This window comes from Triticum aestivum, chromosome 3A (genome assembly GCF_018294505.1).
Source record: "Triticum aestivum cultivar Chinese Spring chromosome 3A, IWGSC CS RefSeq v2.1, whole genome shotgun sequence".
Classification (NCBI taxonomy): Eukaryota; Viridiplantae; Streptophyta; class Magnoliopsida; order Poales; family Poaceae; genus Triticum; species Triticum aestivum.
The window spans coordinates 109,709,378-109,728,555 of NC_057800.1; positions in this window are offsets into that span (position 1 = coordinate 109,709,378).

A 19,178-nucleotide genomic window follows, 5' to 3' on the forward strand; every position below is an offset into this window, starting at 1 on the left:
GCAGATCGAAAGCTATGCCCCTGGCCGTCAGGTCAGATTTGGAAGTTTAAACTACACGGCTGACATCCGCAGGGACTTGATCTTCGACGGATTCGAGCCACTGCCGAGCGTGCCGCACTGCCACGACGAGCGTGATCTAGCTCTGCCACCGAACAGTGCCCTGGAGGCTGCACCCACATCGGCTTCGACCCTTAATTCGGAGCCAAATGCGCCGATCGAGGATGGGTGGTTGGACGCCGCCTCGGGGGCTGCGATCCCAACGGCGATCGAGCCGAACACCAGCCCCGCACTCCGTGAGACTCGTGACTCCAAGGAGCCGGACTCCTCTCCGGACTCGGAACCCTCCGCGCCCCTGCCAATCGAATCCGATTGGGCGCCGATCATGGAGTTTACTGCCGTGGACATCTTTCAACACTCGCCTTTCGGCGATATTCTGAAGACACTAAAGTCTCTCTCTTTATCAGGAAAGCCCTGGTCGGACTACGGTCAGCAAGGTGGGGATATGGATGATGAAGAAATTCAAAGCCAACCCACCTCCCACTTTGTAGCCACTGTCGACGATTTAACCGACATGCTCGACTTCGACTCCGAAGACATCAACGGTATGAATGCCGATGAAGGAGACGATGAAGAACCAGCGCCTATTGGGCCCTAGAAAGCCACCTCGTCATATGACGTATACATGGTGGACGCACCAAAAGATGACGACGAGGAGCGGAAGGACGCACCGAAGGCTTGTTCCCTCGAGAAGCAGTCAAAGGGGCGATGCAAGCGCCGCCCCAAATCCCACCTCGACAGAAATAACGATCACACAAACCCAGCGCTGGAGCAGGGCGAACCGCTGCCGGACAACAGCAATCCGGATAATCAAACCAAACAAACAAATTCTATCAAGGATAATGGTCCGGACGACATAACGCCGGACAGGCACCCGGAGCAGCAGAATGCCCGTAAAAGGCTTGTTGCCACCGCGAGGAGTCTTAAAAAGCAGAAGCAAAGGCTCAAGGCTACGCAAGACACGCTCCAAATCAGATGGGGTAAAATACTCAACACAGCAGCAAGGTACGGCGACAATCGCCCCTCCAAGAGCTACCCAAAGCGGAAGCTGCTACCTGAATTCGATGAGGAGGCCTCAGACCCCCCACAACCAAATATCAAAGCAACCACCTGGCCGGATAAACGACCCCTCTACCAACACAGAGCGGCATACAACGCCACTCACAATACAACACGCGACCCATGCGAGGGCTCGCACCCAAAGGACGGCGCAACAAGATCCATCTATGGACCACGCAAGTGCGCCCCAGCATACAATGCAACACAACAAACATCCGAACAACGCGGTGCACCCAGCTACATGGGTGCCGCACACCCCCTATGTTTCACCGATGAGGTGCTGGACCATGAATTTCTAGAGGGATTCAAACCCATAAACATAGAGACATACGACGGAACAATAGACCCTAGGGTCGGGATTGAGTACTACATCCTTCATATCCATATGGCTCGAGGAGATGATCTCCACGCCATCAAGTACTTACCCCTCAAGCTCAAAGGGATAGCTCGTCACTGGCTTAAAGGCCTCCCTGAAAGCTCCATTGGAAGTTGGGAAGAGCTCGAAGACGCCTTTCGGGCACATTTTCAAGGGACTTATGTCCGACCTCCGGATGCGGACAATTTGAGTCATATAACTCAACAGCCCGGAGAGTCAGCCCGAAAGCTTTGGAACAGGTTTCTTACTAAAAAGAACCAGATTGTCGACTGTCCGGACGCCGAAGCCTTGGCAGCTTTTAAGCATAGCGTCCATGACGAATGGCTCGCCAGACACCTCGGCCAAAATAAGCCGAGAACAATGGCCGCATTAACAAGCCTCATGACCCGCTTTTGCGCGGGTGAGGACAGCTGGCTAGCCAGATGCAGCACCAGCGACCCTAGTACATCTGAAGTTAGAGATGGAAACGGAAAATCGCGGCACAACAACAATAACAAATGCCGAAATAAAGAAGACACCACGAAGGGCACGGCAGTAAACGCCGGATTCAAAAGCTCTCGGCCAGGTCAGCAAAAGCCGCCCTCTAAAGGCACCAGGGATGAACTGTCCAGCCTCAACAAATTTCTGGACCAAGTATGTCAGATCCATAGTACCCCTGGTAAACCGGCTAATCATACCCACAGAGAATGTTGGGTCTTCAAGCAGTCCGGCAAGCTCAACTCCATACACAAGGGGGAGGATACACCAAGTGAAGACGAGGATGAGACTCCCAAGCAAGACACTGGGAAACAAAATAAATTTCCACCAGAAGTCAAAACAGTAAACGTGTTACACGTGATCAAGGGAAAAAACAACGCGGCACTCCCAGGAAAACATACCCAAGTGCCTATCACCGCGAAGTCTGGCCACTGGTCGTCTCAACCGATCACTTTCGACCATCGCGACTACTCAGCAAGTATCCGGCGCGCAGGATGGGCTGCCCTGGTATTAGACCCAGTAATCGGCGGATATCACTTCACACGAGTCTTGATGGACGGTGGCAGCAATCTAAACCTAATATATCAGGATACAATCCACGGGATGGGGTTAGACCCAACAAAATTTTTCCATAGCAATACTACCTTTAAAGGAGTAAGGCCAGGCCCAAGGGCTCATTGTACGAGCTCCCTCCTACTACAAGTTATATTTGGCTCCCCCGATAACTTCCGTCGCGAGCATTTAACCTTCCACATCGCTCCGTTCCAAAGTGGCTATCAAGCACTGCTCGGACGCGAAGCTTTCGCTCGCTTTAATGCAATACCACACTACGCCTCCCTCACACTCAAGATGCCCGGTCCACGTGGCATCATTTTAGTGAACGGAAATATCAAGCGATCTCTACGCCGAAGAGAGTGCGGCTGCCTTGGCAGCCGCACACTAAAGGCGCCCGGACCAGCGAAAGCATCCAATAGGTCGTCAAGACCTCAGACACAACTAATCAAGTCCGGCGCCGCAATTTATACCGAATAAATGGTCGCACCCCTATTTGTCAATACAAGGGGCTCAACGCACGCAGACAAGTGGCAATTTTTTCTCATCTTGAATTATACATGGTTTCTTTAAAAACTATCTTTTTGCACGACAACTTTTTCACCTAAATTCCTCTCTTTTACAGACGATCATCGTGCTACACCCGTCCAGGATACGGCACAATGGAGACACAGGCGCAGACGTGCAGCAGGGACCCGCTCCAAGGATTCTTTTTAGATTAAGACCCTGCGTAAACCTTTTTTACTATCTCTTGTAAATACATATCCACCATTGAGAAGGATGCTGGCGTCTTGGCATGTGGCCACGCCAGAACAATGCACGTACCTAGACACAAGGGGCTTCTTACAAAGGCCATTATTTAGGCCCGGTTTATACCACAAAGACCGAATACCTTAGGGAGTGTTCGGCGTCGCGAGTTTGGCCCTATATGCATCAGCTCCGAATCATTGTCTTTGGTCAAATGTTGGGTTTGCCCGGCTCCTGTGTTTTGGTGCCTTACGTTCCGCTTTACCGGCTAAGGTAGCACCAGGAGAACTACTGCGATTGTGCCCTGGTTCATCTGGACGAGCACCTCAGTAGAGAAAGCCGAAAACTGACTGTCATGATATAGCGTGACACTGGTCAACCACTCGATGACCTGTTGGAATGTTAGAATTCCTCCGCCTTAACGAAGGGCCATTTTCCGGCCAGGCATGTACGCACCCCGGGATCGGGAGAGTGCGGAGCCACCAGGGGCTATCTAGTAGCCCCACTGTCAAACTCCTATGGCTAAGTGAAAGTGCTAAAGCATTATAGTCCGGTTGCCTCGCTCGCTCTGCTATCACCTCCTTAATAGGACCAAGATGTTGGGTTAAGTGTGAACGCGTGTTTTTTGCGAGCACCTCCGCATGATATGCATGGGGGTTGAAGCCGACAGCTGCAATCTTTCAGGTTATACACATGTATACATAAACGGCCGCCCAGGAGGCATCATATTACTTTCAGGCAACAGAATAAAAATAGCCTTATAAAATTTTATAAAAGCATTTCACTTACAATGAGATTACATGTCACTCAAACATAATATTTTTTGAGCACTAGGTCTCTATCAAACAAGCACCCTCAAGAACTTCTTCAAAGTAGTGCTCCACAGCCATTCGACGTATGGCCGAATCCCGCGCTGCAATAGTGGTAGCATCCATCTCCGCCCAGTATGCTTTAACACGGGCAGGTGCCATCCGTGAGCCCTCTATGCACGCCGACCTCTTTACCGCATTAATGCGCGGCACCACGTCAAGGAGTTGCTGCACCAAGCTGAAATAGCTGTTTGGTTTTCGCCTTTCCGGCCATAGCTAATCCACAACAGACCTCATGGCGAGTCCGGACAACCTATTCAGTTCGGCCCATTCGGCTAATTGGTCAGTCAATGAAAGCGGACGCTCGGGAGAATGGAATTGTGTCCAAAACAGCTGGTCCACTTCATGGTCCGTCTGACCCTGGAAGTACTTGGCTGCATCGGCAGCGCTCACCGCCAAATCCATATACACATCGTCCGAACTCCACAGCCGATCCAGAGAGGTATACCATGGATCTCTAAACTTCCTCCATAACATAAAGGATTTCCCAGCTACAATATCCCCGGCTTCCCGCAGCTCCTCCTTCTTCGCCCTCATAGCAGAGCAGATGTCTTTTCTCGTCGCAACAGCCTTGTCAAGGTCCGATGCCTTCGCTAAGTTTTCCTTTTCAAGAACTCGGCAACGGTCGGCGGCGGCTTTTAATTCTATGGCCATCTTGGCCATCTTATCTCGGCTCTCGCCATGCGCGGCCTTCTCGGTTTTCAACTCTTCGGCCGCCTTCAAAGCAGCCGCATTACTAAACCTCGCTTGTTCCTTGGCTCGGGCAAGTTCTGCCCGCAAGGCTTCAACAGTGGTAGCTCCATCTGCAGTCACAACATATTAAAGATACTGGCAGCATGCTACTCTTACTATGTGGCGTTTACCAGATAATGACACTTACCCTGTGCCTCGTCAAGCCTTTGGTTAACAAGCTCGATGTCGGCATCTGCCGCATCCAACTGCCGTTTTAAATGGGCAAACTTGCTAGTATGGCTACCCAACGGAGCTTCCATCACCTGCACATAGAGGCAGTATGGTTATTACCTGGGAATATGATCCTCTGTTCTTCGTCTTTTCCGACGACAACCAGAGTCTTAGGGGATACTATCTACACAGGGCACACCTAGCATGTGCAGGACTATCATACATTATTTTACGTACCTCAAAGCCTGTCAGTAGACTCATAAAAGCTTCATGCAATCCACTTTCGGCGGACGAGATTCTCTCCATCACCGTATTCATCAGCACATGGTGTTCATCTGAGACGGCCGGTTGCCCCACCAACTCCCTCAGAACATCCGTTCGCACACCAGGCGGTGCCGGACTCTTTTTTCCACTCTCTTCGGGAGCCGGACACTGGGAGCTTCGGGGGTTAATGGGATTATCTTCTGGCCTCACCGGACCCGGAGAGGCCCTCCGCGACGACACTTCGGGGTCGCCCGCTTCTGGAGCGGAGGAGTTCGGAGGGGGCGTTTCGCTCTCCATCATCTCTAGAAGAAGATCCCCCGAAGACGAGCTCATTTGAGAGGGGCTAAGGCCCGAACTGCAAAGATATATGCGGTGGTTATTTTCTCAGAAGAAAAAGATGGCATACCTGTACTATTAAAGTATTTCGGGTCATTTACGACTCGCTGGAGAATTGATCCCCCCGCGGACTTTTTGCGGCAAAAGCACCCCCCAAGGTAGGACCCTCTATGGGAGACTTCTTCTCCCGTTTGGAAGCTTCGGCTTCCGAATCCCCGGGCGCAGTCCTTTTCCTCCTCCGGTCGTCTTGCTTCATGGAGACGCTCGCTCCCTCGGTTAGAATGGGCAGCGTTGGGGGCCCGCGTTCGCCCGTATTATCCTCCCCAGTATCTTCCTTCAAGGGCTCCGGGCAAGGTGCGACCTGGAGCATCTTTTCCAATACCGGATTGTCCAAACCCTTAGGGAGGGGGGCCGAACACCGAATCAACTTCGCCTATGTTAGCTAGTCCTGGTCAAAAAGCAAACTCTCAGAAATAACAAATGAGAGATAGTATGTTCGGCCGGAAGATTCCTTACCTGTTCGGTGGCGCAGTTACTGCTCAGGCCCACGTCCTCGGTGATTTTCGGACACTCTACCTGAGGTCCGAAGAATGACTTGTATATCTCCTCGTGCGTCAGGCCGAGGAAATTTTGAATGACACGCGGTCCCTCGGGATTGAACTCCCACAAGCGGAGGGGCCGGCGTTTGCAAGGCTAGACTTGACGAACCAGCATAACTTGTATTACCGCAATCAAACTAAAATCTCCATTGAGGAGATCTCGAATGCGGCTTTGCAGTATAGGCACGTCCTTGGCTGGACCCCAGCTCAGACCTCTACTGATCCATGACATCAGTTGTGGTGGAGGGCCTGAGCGGAAAACAGGGGCGGCCACCCACTTGGCACTTCTAGGAGCCGTGATGTAGAACCACTCTTGTTGCCACAATTCAGACACCTCTGGAATGGAACCTTTGGGCCATGGAGCTCCCGTCATCTTGCATATTGAGGCACCTCCACACGCTGCATGTTGCCCCTCGATCATCTTCGGCTTTACTTCAAAGGTCTTGAGCCACAGGACAAAGTGAGGGGTAACCCGGAGGAAGGCCTGACACACGACAATAAATGTCGTGATATGAAGAAAGGAGTCCGGAGCTAGATCATGGAAATCTAGCCCGTAATAAAACATCAAACCCCTGACGAAAGGATCCAGAGCAAGGCCTAGACCTCGGAAGAAGTGGGAGACGAACACGACGTTCTTGTTGGGTTCGGGGGAGGGGATGTCCTGCCCTCGGGCAGACAGCCGATGCAAAACCTCGGCGGTCAGATATCTGGCCTCCCTCAACTTTTTGATGTCTTCTTCCACGACGGAGGAAGGCACTCATCGGCCTTGAAGGCTAGATCCGGACATGATTGAAGGTTCGGAGCACCTAACCTGAACTTCGGGTGTTTGAGCTTGAGGTGGGGGAAGGATTCGATTGAGCACGAGAGGGAAAAAAGTAAAAGCATTGTCCCTTTATAAAGAGGGTGAGTATCAAGTGTCCTCTCCGTGGCCGTTTGGACTTGCCTATAGTCTAGTCCTAGAAGCGGTTGGGTTGGCCACGCCCGTATTGATGAGAATCCCGGAATAAGGGGACACGATCTCTGGTTTAACAAGACGTGCCAAGGAAACCGCCTCGCGTGACACGCTGAGGTGGGACAATAAAATGATTCGAATAAAGGCTTGGTCGTGGTGCGTCACACTACGGAATACGTCAGCAGATTAGATTTGTGTAAATATTGTTCTCTCTATGGCAATATGTGGAAACTTATTTTGCAGAGCCGGACACTATCTTTGTGTTCAAAATCTTCTATGAAGTACTCGGAGGAGGAACCCGCCTTGCAATGCCGAAGACAATCTGCGTCCCGGACTCGTCATCATTGAAGCTTGGTTCAGGGGCTACTGAGGGAGTCCTGGATTAGGGGGTGTCCGGATGGCCGACTCTACCTTCAGCCGGACTCCTGGACTATGAAGATACAAGATTGAAGACTTCGTCCTATGTCCGGAAGGGACTTTCCTTGGCGTGGAAGGCAAGCTTGGCGATACGGATATGTGGATCTCCTACCATTGTAACCGACTTTGTGTAACCCTAACCCTCTCCGGTGTCTATATAAACCGGAGGGTTTTAGTCCATAGGACAACATATAGAACAACAATCATACCATAGGCTAGCTTCTAGGGTTTAGCCTCTTCGATCTCTTGGTAGATCTACTCTTGTCCTATCCATATCATCAATATTAATCAAGCAGGATGTAGGGTTTTACCTCCATCAAGAGGGCCCGAACCTTGGTAAAACTTCGTGTCCCTTGCCTCCTGTTACCATCCGGCCTAGACGCACAGTTCGGGACTGAAAGTGCGTTATATCGACTAGAGGGGGGGTGAATAGGCGAATTTCATGAAAGTCTTCAGACCATGGGAGTTTTGAAGACAAACAATAAAAATAGACCTATTACCATGCAGCGGAAGGTAGACTACACTAGGCAAACCATAGTCAAGTATTCAATAAAGTGAAAGCACAAAGACTAATAGCAGCTAGGTAGTAAGGATCAGATAGGAAGATATTGTGAAGCCAAACCGAACACGCAGTCACTCAGTGAAGACAAATGATAGAGCAAACATACAATGACTTCACAAGGAGTAACAATAAGTAACATGAAGTGAAGATTAAACCAGTGACTCGTTGAAGACAATGATATGTTGAACCAATTCCAGTTGCTGTGACAACTGTACGTCTGGTTGGAGTGGCTAGGTATTTAAACCTTAGGACACACAGTCCCGGACACCCAGTCCTGAACACGTAGCTCAGAACACCCAGTCCTCACCGTATTCTGCTTGAGCTAAGGTCACATAGACCTCGCCCAATCACTCTGGTAAGTCTTTAAGGTTGACTCCCAAACCTTCACAGACTTCGTTCACTGGCAATCCACAATGTCTCTTGGAAGCTCAGAATGCGACGCCTAACTGGCTGGAGGATGCACAGTCCTCATGTGTAATAAGTCTTCAGATCGCACAGACAAGAAGACTTAAGTGATGCCCAATTCTCTCTGGCTCTGGTGGTTAGGTCTTTATCCTCGCAAGGAATTCTCTCTCAAAGGCTTCGAGGTGGGTTGCTCTCAAACGACAAAAGCCGTGCTTTCAATCTGAGCAGCCAACCGTTTATGGTTGTAGGGGGTGGGCTATTTATAGCCACTTGGCAACCCGACCTGATTTGTCCGAAATGACCCTGGGTCACTAAGGAACTGACACGTGTTCCAACGGTCAGATTTCAAACTCACACGACAACTTTACTTGGGCTACAAGCAAAGCTGACTTGTCCGACTCTGGACAAGATTCGCTCTCATTGTCTTCACTCGAAGACATAGGTTTTTGGTTTAGGCATCACTTCAGTCATTCTGACTGGTTCTCTTGGATCCCACTTAACAGTACGGTGGTTCCTATGACTCAACACAAAAGAAAAAAACTACGAAAGATCTAAGTCTTCGAGCTCCATAGGCTTCATATCGTGTCTTCTCTTGTCATAGTCTTCAATGTGAATATCTTCATATACCACCTTTGACTTCAATGTCTTCATACATTTTTAGGGGTCATCTCTGGTAGTAAAACCGAATCATGAGGGACTTCTACCTGTGTTATCCTGCAATTCTCACAAACACATTAGTCCCTCAATTAGGTTTGTCGTCAATACTCCAAAACCAACTAGGGGTGGCACTAGATGCACTTACAATCTCCCCCTTTTTGGTGATTGATGACAAACTAGTTGAAGTTTTCAACGGGGAATATAATCTGTGAAACTGTAAAGGATAAGGAATTGTCTTCATAAGTTGCAAGGGCTCCCCCTGACGATGTGCATATAAGTTAATTTGCTTTTGGAATGCAAATGCACATGGTAGGTGGTACTTGTGGAGATCCACTTCAACTTATGATGACAATCCACTATGCATGTGAAAGTATATGAAGATAATGCCATGCATAATGGAAAATGGACGTCTGCAGAATGAGCTAAGTGCGGAATTTATCGTCGCACATGCGGAATTTATCTTCGCAAAACAAGGTGGCAAATAAGTAGCAGACGAGCATCTAGTTTAAGTGTTACAACTCATAAGAACCAAATGTACCAAAAAAACGAGAGTTGTAAGCACGAAGCAAAATATAAGGCACCCGCCCATATGAACCCGCTTGAAGACTATCAATCTCATATGCTTCACCCCCTTTTGTCAGTAATGCCCAAAAAGGTTTGAAGACATAGAGCCTCTACTCGTTCCCATGAGGAGTAGGTGAAGTAGCAGGGTTGTTGGTGTTGTTTGGCGGTGCAGAAGAGCTTGGAGGTGCTGAAGGAGGTGGTGGTGAAGTAGCATCGTCTTCTTCCTCAATAATTCTGGCAGTTACTGTGGCAGCAGAGGAAGAGAACTCAGAGTCTTCAGGGGATGGAGTTCCTAGCAGTACAGCCCTTCGAGGAGGTGTGGAGTCAAACTTGAATCTCTCAGTGAATCCATCCTCTTGAAGATCAGCTTCAGAAAGCATCAAAGTTAGCCCTTTCCATGTGCGGCGACAGGTTTCATGGGCAACGAAAGCATTCTTGGTGGCAAGATTTCGAGTGCGATTAACATCCACCAAGAGGCTTTTCATCTGACGCTTCAGCCAGTCATGATGCCTATCTTGTTTCTGATGTAGAGCCACAAGAAGCTCTCGGTCGTTGAGAACATGAGTGCGCTTCTTGGGTCTTGGAGCAGTGGCACTGTCAGTGGCTTTAGTGGAAGCAAGGTGTGGTGCACGTGTAGTGCCAGCCAAAGGATACACCCGAGAAACTGCTTCAACACCTTCAACGTTCTGTGTAAAACTCTGATGTTCTGCATTCTGAAGACTTAGAGGTTGCTTGGCAGGCTCAGAATAGATGGCTTCAGTAGACATGTCCACGTTAGGCAAGAGTAATAGCTTCGCTGAGGATAGCTCCAAAACCGATCAGATGATATCCGTTCCCTTGAGTAGGGGTTCCTGGAGCTATTGAAGAACGTGTTGTCTGCCCTGAAGCCATTGATGTTGAAGGAGCCAGGTGTTGATGGAGGACCTGGAAACCTTGGCAGTCTTGGGATTGGCTTCTGGACCTGAGGCCTGTGCTCAACATGATAGTTGAATTGGGGACCTGCAGCAGACTCAGGAATAGAAGTGGCGGGATCAGTGGCTTCCCTGTCTTCTGAAGCTTTTGCTGGGGAGGGCTCCACATTAGCTTTGTTGTTGGTTGTGGCAGCCTCAAGATTTTCATCCTCCACTTGACTAGCTGGAGGGTTGGTCACAGGCACGTTCTCCTGGAGAACTGCTTCTTGGTGGAGCAGGGGAGTGGGATCTTGTGGTACTTCTTCTTCTACGGCTGATGCAGCCGGAATGTCTTCAGCATAGACTTGAGGCCTTGGACCTTTGCGAAGCCTGCGGAACGCAGACAACGCCTGTGGAGTTGGAGTGGGCTGGGCCTCATAGTCTTCTTCCTCTTGTGGGCGATCCGCCCATGAAGCATCCTGTGCAATTGGCGTCAGTGGACGACCAATGCTGATGAGTTCGCTGGTTTCTAACTGAGGGAGGAATGCATCATCTTCTACATTGTCATGATGACCAATGTCTTCAGCAGCAATGGGATCAGTTGCTGGAATGTCTTCAGCTTCAGGAGCCTCTGTGGAAGCAGGCTCATGAACCGTCAGTTGACGTTCTGCGTCAGGATGAACCATAGAAATGGGTTCAACTATCAAGGGCTCTATGGGAGTAGCCCGAGCTTTCTTGGTTTTTCGCTTTTTCTTGGTGGGGGCAGTAGGAGAGTCTTCAGAGTGTTTCCTCTTCCTGGCTTCAGCCTCAGCAGTTCTTGTCTTCTTGAGCTCTGAAGCTGTTGACCGGCTTTTTGGCTTCGAGCCAGTCATTCTTGTTGGGAAGACAATCGGAACTACTTCTTGCCTTGGTGCATCAGATTCAGCCACAGCAGGCTTCTTCTTCTTCTTCTTTGCGGCCATCCCGGGGTCAATGCCAGGACGCCCAAGTGCCTTGCGCTTCGCAGCCTCATTATAGGCTTGCACACATATGTCAGCCAGAGTCTTCATGCGCTCACGCGAACCCTGAGCTTCTGCACGCTTCTTCACAAAGGCTTCCTTGAGCCCGTGCATCATTGTCTTGAAGTTCTTCACTTCTTGCACTCTGAGCTTGGCCATATGTTTCTTGAACTGAGCCTTTTCATAGTCAATCTTCTGCTTCAGCTCAACAATGCGCTGGGTAATAGCAAGTTCTGAAGCAATGGCGCCTTGGAAGGCGACACTAAGGCCAATGGGTAGCTGCAGATCTTCAAAGCTGATGTTTGGCGTGTCAAACCACTCGTCAATGAAGTTGTGGATGATGGTGACATCAAAGAGAGGCAGATCATTGAAGATTTCTGCTTCTTCTTTGCTCTTGATGAGTTGCTCAAGAGCGTCATCTGCAAGATCTTCATCACTTGACAGATCAATGTCATCGTTGCGCAGAATGGCAGCAGCTGTTAGCTCTTTGCCAGTGTGAAATAGAGGCATCTTGGCCTTCTAGGGCCTTGAGACGCGTGATAAGTCTTCAGACTGCACACTGTCTTCAGAAGGTGCAGTTGCCAATGGCTTCGCCCTTGAGATTTTTGGTGAAGGGGCCGGCTTTGAAGCTTTTGGCTTCTTCAACTGCTTTGGCTTCGGCACTGCAGGCGCGTCATCAGACTCAGTGTCAGCTGCAAGCTCATTCACTTCAGTCCCTTGAACCAAGATGTAGGTGATGAAGCCTTCAAGGTTGGAGAAAGGGCCGATGACATCGGGTTCTGCATGTCGTGTGCCATCTGCCCTTGGAGATGAGGGAACAGGGTTGAAGTCTAACCCAAAAGTCTTCTTGTTCTGCTTCGCTGAGTTCTGAGCAAACTGGAAGTTGCACTTGAACAGATTGTCGTCACGACACCATAGCAGTGACGACGAGTGTGCATCAGCAGGCTGTGGTCCATGGACCATGCATAGATAGAAGCCTTGAGCAATGGCTTCATCTCTGGACCTGGGTAGAAGATTCTTAAATAGGATGTCTCCCAACGGTCTCTTGATGGCTCTTTTCTCAGCATACTCCTGGGTCACAAATCTGTATTTGAACCATTGTTCTGCCCAATATCTTCGAATCCATTGTATTCGGGTCTTCCGCTGACTGTAATCCTCTTCAGGATCTGTCTTGTACATTTCTGAGAGTTCATCTGGCAGATCTCTGGAGGTCTCACCACGACGCTTTCTGCCACCCTTCCTTGCTGCTTTTTCTGAAGCCATAAACTTTAACTTGAAAGGCTTCAAGACGTTCAAAGGCTTCAAAGGTTTTCGTTTGCTGGACCAACAGGAACTGGCTTTGGGAGAATTTATGTGATGCTGTAAGAATTCTGCAAATGAATGCAGACTATGAGAACCAAAGGATTCTCCCACGGACATGTACCTGTGACAGCATTAAGGTGCGAGGGAAGGGGAAGAGGTCATATGCATTCTTAGAAGATTTTGAAGATAAATCAGTTTAGAAGACATTGACCTCATCGTGCGAAGACATTCACTCATAGATAAGAAGTTGGTTCCAGATTTGTACGAATCCACAGATCAGTACAAGTGAGGTATCTAACTACTTTGTGAAGCACAAGTGAATATACTAGGCATGTTTATGAGATGTAGTATGAGAGAGATCTAGCTTGTGTGAACAGAAACTACTTGTGGTAGAAAGTGACAGATCAATAGGATCAACGGTGCTGTAAAAAAGGGAGTTTTATTTACCACACTGAGAACTGCTAGACGAAGTGGGAGATGAGGCAGAGCAGTTCGATCCTTCGTGCCCTAACTTGGCGACGGAGGACACCTACGGCGACGGCGGAGAGGACGATGTCCGCGGTCGGCGTGAAGATGGCGTCGGAGAGGTTGCGGTAGCGAAGCGCTTCTTCGCCAGCGTCGTCGAGAGCTAGCGGAGGTGATAGGGTTCGTGCGAGGGTGGAAGAAGAGATAATGTCCGCTATGAGTGTGTATTTATAGGCCCATGGGCGGCACTATGCTATTACACAGGTGCCCCTGGCGATTCGCATTTGGGGAACACGTGGCCATTATGCGGAATTTTGGGGTTTGTTCCACGTCCCACGCACGCCTAGATTGTCGGGTGGTCGTTCCTACTTCTCCGGAATTCATGTGGAGGAATGAGCAGTGAAAACGGACTTAATGGTTGTCTCTGTATCTTCTGCTGACAAGGACGCAGAGAAGACATTCGACAGTTTCAATAGAATGCATATGACTTGGAGAGATAGAGTTTGAGATAGAAAGCATAGAGAGGTTAGGGTCCGATCACATTCACTTAGTTCAAAAGATTCAACACGAAGACATAGCTATAAGTGAATGCTGTAGAGGACAGAATAGTAGCATATATATATATATATATATATATATATATATATATATATATATATATAATCAACATAGTGAAGATAATCATGAAAATATGTTGAGATCGAAGCCAAACCAAATGTGAAGACATTGCAAGGTAACGCCATGAGTGAAACACTTCAAAATAGAACGTTTGGTGGTGGCGTTACCCACCGTATAGGAAGTATTAGACCCAGACACGGCGCACAATTATCGTGGCGCTCCGAAGTCAAATTCCACATTAATGTATTCACACTTAGAATGTATGTCTTCATTGATTGAAGATATACTTCACTTCGTGTGTTGCACATCTAGGTCATCAATATGCATAAGGGTTAGGATGTGTGCCTGATCACAGGACATTTGAGGATTCCAGGATATTTAGCTCACTCCATAACTTGCAAAACCTCTTCTCATCCAAGGGCTTGGTGAAGATATCTGCCAATTGCCCTTCAGTGTTGACGTGTATGATATCAATGTCTTCCTTCACAACATGATCTCTGAGAAAGTGATGATGAATTTCAATGTGCTTTGTCTTCGAGTGCTGAACTGGGTTGTTAGCAATCTTGATGGCGCTTTCGTTGTCGCTGTAAAGTGGCACTTGCTTCAGATGAATGCCATAGTCCTTGAGTGTTTGCTTCATCCACAGAAGCTGAGCGCAGCAAGATCCAGCAGCAATGTATTCAGATTCAGCAGTGGAGAGAGATACACAGTTCTGCTTCTTTGAAGACCAACATACAAGTGATCGTCCCAGACTGAAGTAGACTTGCGATAAACTTTGTCACCAGCATAATCAGCATCCGAGAATCCAACCAGATCAAACTCTGAGCCCTTTGGATACCATAATCCTAGAGTTGGGGTGTGAGCCAAATATCGAAGAATTCGCTTCACAGCTAAGTGATGCGACTCCTTTGGTGCCGCTTGAAATCGAGCACACATGCAAACACTAAGCATAATATCTGGCCTAGATGCACATAGATAAAGTAAAGAACCAATCATGGAGCGGTATACCTTTTGATCGAACTCTTTACCATTGTCGTTAGGACCCAGATGATGTTTGGCTGGCATTGGTGTTGTGAAGCCTTTGCAGTCTTGCATACTGAACTTCTTCAGGCAATCTTTGAGATACTTCTCTTGAGATATGAAGATGCCATTGCGTTGTTGTCGTATTTGAAGACCAAGGAAGAACTTCAGCTTACCCATCATGGACATCTGACATTGCTCTTGCATCATATATCCAAACTCTTCACTGTACTTCTGATTGGTGCAGCCGAAGATAATGTCATCCACATATATTTGGCACACAAACAGTTCACCATCATATGTCTTCGCCCACTCTAGGGAACCAGGTATGAAGCCTTTGCTCTTTAGGAAGTATTTGAGTGTGTCATACCAGGCCTGAGGGGCTTGTTTGAGGCCATACAGTGCCTTGTTGAGCTTGTATACCATGTCAGGATGTTTTGGATTTTCAAAGCCAGGTGGTTGTGCAAGATACACTTCTTCAATCTTGCCATTGAGAAAGGCACTCTTCACATCCATTTGATATAGAAGTATGTTATGATGATTTGCATAGGCCAGCAGTATGCGTATGGCTTCAAGTATAGCCACAGGAGCAAATGTTTCATCGAAGTCAATGCCTTCCACTTGAGTATATCCTTGAGCAACGAGACGAGCTTTGTTTCTGACAACTTGACCATGCTCATATTGCTTGTTGCAATATATCCATCTGGTGCCTATTATATTGTGCTTCCGTGGATCAGGACGCTTAACCAGTTCCCATACATTATTCAGCTCAAATTGTTGAAGCTCTTCTTGCATAGCTTGAATCCATTCAGGTTCCATGAAGGCTTCTTCAACTTTCTTGGGTTCTGCTATTGAGACGAATGCGAAGTGCCCACAAAAATTTGCTAGCTGAGTTGCCCTTGAACGAGTGAGTGGACCAGGTGCATTGATGCTATCAATTATTCTTTCAATCTGCACTTCATTGGCAACGCGAGGATGTACAGGAGGAAGACTTTGCTCTTGCTGTTCATTGTCGTTGTTGGAAGGAATATCTTCAGGCTGAGCATTGTCTTCATGTTGATCAGGTGCTGAAATGATAAGTTCTTCTTCAGGATGAGCTTCAGAAGGTATAATTTCTCCAGTTCCCATTAGCTTGATTGATTCACTGGATGGAACTTCATCTAGCACATTTGGCAGTTGCTCTCTTTGTGAACCGTTGGTCTCATCGAACCGCACATCCACTGTTTCAACCACTTTGTAATGAAAGAGATTGAAGACTCTGTAGGAGTGTGAATCCTTTCCATATCCAAGCATAAAACCCTCATGTTCTTTTGGTGCAAACTTTGAGGTGTGATGTGGGTCGTTGATCCAGCACCTGGCGCCAAATACTCTGAAGTAACTGACATTTGGCTTCTTGCCAATAAGGAGCTCATAAGATGTCTTGTTCAGTAGCTTGTGAAGATAAACACGATTGATTGTATGTCATGCAGTATCAATGGCTTCGGGCCAGAATTTTCTTGGGGTCTTGTATTCATCTAGCATCGTTCTGGCCATTTCAATTAGTGTTCTGTTCTTGCGTTCGACGATGCCATTCTGCTATGGCGTGTACGAGGCTGAGAATTCATGTGTGATGCCCAAGGTATCAAGATATGTATCAAGGCCAGTGTTCTTGAATTCAGTGCCATTGTCACTTATGATGTGACTTATCTTGGCGCCAAAATTGTTCATAGCTCGATTGGCGAAGCGTCTGAAGACATCCTGCACTTCAGTCTTGTAAAGGATTATGTGCACTGAAGTATATCTAGAATAATCATCAACAATAACGAAGCCATAGAGGCAAGCAGTAGTAGTTAGAGTTGAGTAATGAGTGGGACCGAAAAGATCCATGTGAAGCAGTTCGAAGGGTTGAGTAGTGGTCATGATTGTCTTCGAGGGATGTTTGGCCCTCGTCATCTTCCCTGCTTCACAGGCACCGCATAAGTGGTATTTCTTGAACTTGACGCCCTCGATGCCTATGACATGCTTCTTCTTCGCAAGGGTGTGGAGGTTCCTCATGCCAGCATGTCCAAGCCTCCGATGCCAGAGCCAACATTCTGAAGCCTTTGCTAGAAGACATACTGCAAGCTGTGGCCCTGCTGAGAAATCTACCACGTACAAATCATCTTTTCAATACCCTTCAAACACTAGAGACTTGTCAGATTCCATTAATACAAGGCAACTATATTTTCCAAACATTACGATCATGTTCAAATCGCAAAGCATTGAGACAGACATTAAGTTGAAGCCAAGGGATTCAACAAGCATGACTTTATCCATGTGTTGATCCCTTGAGATTGCAACTCTACCTAGACCCAATACCTTACTTTTACCAGTGTCAGCAAATGTGATGTGGCTCTTGTCGGATGGACGTAAGGTTGAGTCCATAAGAAGACTTCTTTTTCCAGTCAAGTGATTTGTACACCCACTGTCAATAATCCATTCTGAAGATGCTGGTGTCGTACCCTACAGTGCAGTTAGGGGGATAGGCTTCACCAAGAGCATTGTGAAGCAAAAACATTTGACGAACCAGTGGGTTATGAAAGCTTAGATCCAAGTTAGGACTAATAGGGAGAGCAGCAAGCGATTCAGGTACGAAGTGCATAGTAAGACCATTTGGGCATTTGATCTTGCGCCCTACAAGATGTTTAAGGTCCCCAGCAATAGCGTCAGACGATTTTGGTTTTCTGCTAGAGACCTTTCCCTGCAAAAGAGAGTTAAGCTTTCTTAGCCACCCACATCTTCAAGGGTGGCTTAGAAGCAATGAGTCTAAGTGTAGCATCTGAGAATTTTGGCTTTGAAGCCCTAGCAAACAGTCTTGTAGGCGGACAATAGTACTCATAAGAATAAGCAGAATAGTTCTTGGTCTTATGAACATGGCGGTTTGATGAACCGCTCCCATATTCATATGCCTGAGTATGGTTTCCCTGCAAAACATTTGCGTTAGTGCGACTCAGGTGAGTCTTCTGTCTGTATGAAGCCTTTGGACCGTATGAAGCCTTTGGTCTGAGGTTTGTCTTCTTCACGTGAGGTGTCATGAAGACATTCACAGGAAGATTTTCCAGACACCTTTTCGGAACCCAGATCTTCTTCATAGGCGGTCCATTCCTGCAGTTAGTACCAATGTACCTGGCAAACACTTCACCATTCTGATTCTTAAACAGTATATAGTTTGCATCAAAGGATTCATCAATGATAATGGGGTTAGCACAAGTGAAGCCAGTTAGATTGGATGGATCTGCTGAAGGTTCCTTTGTAGCAACCCACATGGTTTTGGGGTACTGCTCAGGTTTCCAGTAAGAGCCATCTGCATTCATTTTCCTTACGAACCCAACACCCTCTTTCCTAGGGTTTCGGTTCAGAATCTGCTTTTTGAGGACATCACATAGTGTCTGATGCCCTTGAAGACTTTTGTACATCCCTGTTTCAAGCAATGTCTTCAACCTAGCATTCTCATCAGCAATAGCGGTGGTATCCTCGGCAGAGGGGTTAGTTACCACATCAACAGTTGAAGATATTGCAACAGCAGTAGCAGTAGAACATTCAGCAACAGAAGTAACATTATCACGCTCAATGCATTTAAGACATGGTGGTTCAAATCCTTCCTGAGCGGGACTGATCTGTTTGGCGTGAAGTGACTCATTTTCCGTTTGAAGATCTTCATGAACCGCTCTCAATTTCTCAAGATCCTGCTTCCTTTGAAGATAATCATAGGAAAGCTTTTCATGAGTTGTTGAGAGAGTTTCATGACGACTTTCAAGTTCCTGATACTTAACGTGAAGATTTTTTATGTCTTCAATTAAGGATTCCGATCGAGTCATTTCAGCACCTAACAGATCATCGCTTCTGTCTAACAGTTTTTGAATATGTTCCATAGCTTTCTGTTGTTCAGTTGCAATTTTAGCAAGTGTTTTGTAGCTAGGTTTTGAACCACAATCAGAGTCATCGTCACTAGATGTTTGATAGTGAGTAGTGCGTGTGTTTACCTTGGCACCGCGTGCCATGAAGTAGTAGGTAGAAGCGGAGTAGTCCTTGTCATTTGTATCGGTGTCGGTGATGAAGTCATTGTCTTTA